Raw genomic sequence first — 312 nt, 5'->3', positions numbered from 1 at the left:
GGCCACTGGGACAGGGACAGGGACTGGGGTCGGGGCCAGGGGTGGGGGGCCCGCAGTATTGTCTGGGAGCAGCCATTAGGAGCGGTGTTTAGGGGCGTGATGGAAGAGGGAGTGGTCTCTGCAGCAATTTCGGGAGGAGGCCGGCCGCGGTAGGTTGCGCGGTAGTGCCGGGAGGGGCGTCGCAGGGGCGAGGGGGACCCGGGTAGAGGGCAGATGGCCGTAGGGGAGGCACAGGGCGAGCCGGAGTCGCAGTTTTCCTGGGAGCGGAGGGCGGCTCTGCGGAAGATCGGAGGGGGTGGGACTCCCGGGGTG

The sequence above is a fragment of the Mus caroli genome, chromosome 10, assembly GCF_900094665.2.
Source record: "Mus caroli chromosome 10, CAROLI_EIJ_v1.1, whole genome shotgun sequence".
In the NCBI taxonomy this organism is placed as follows: Eukaryota; Metazoa; Chordata; class Mammalia; order Rodentia; family Muridae; genus Mus; species Mus caroli.
Note: the sequence above shows the minus strand (reverse complement) of the source record.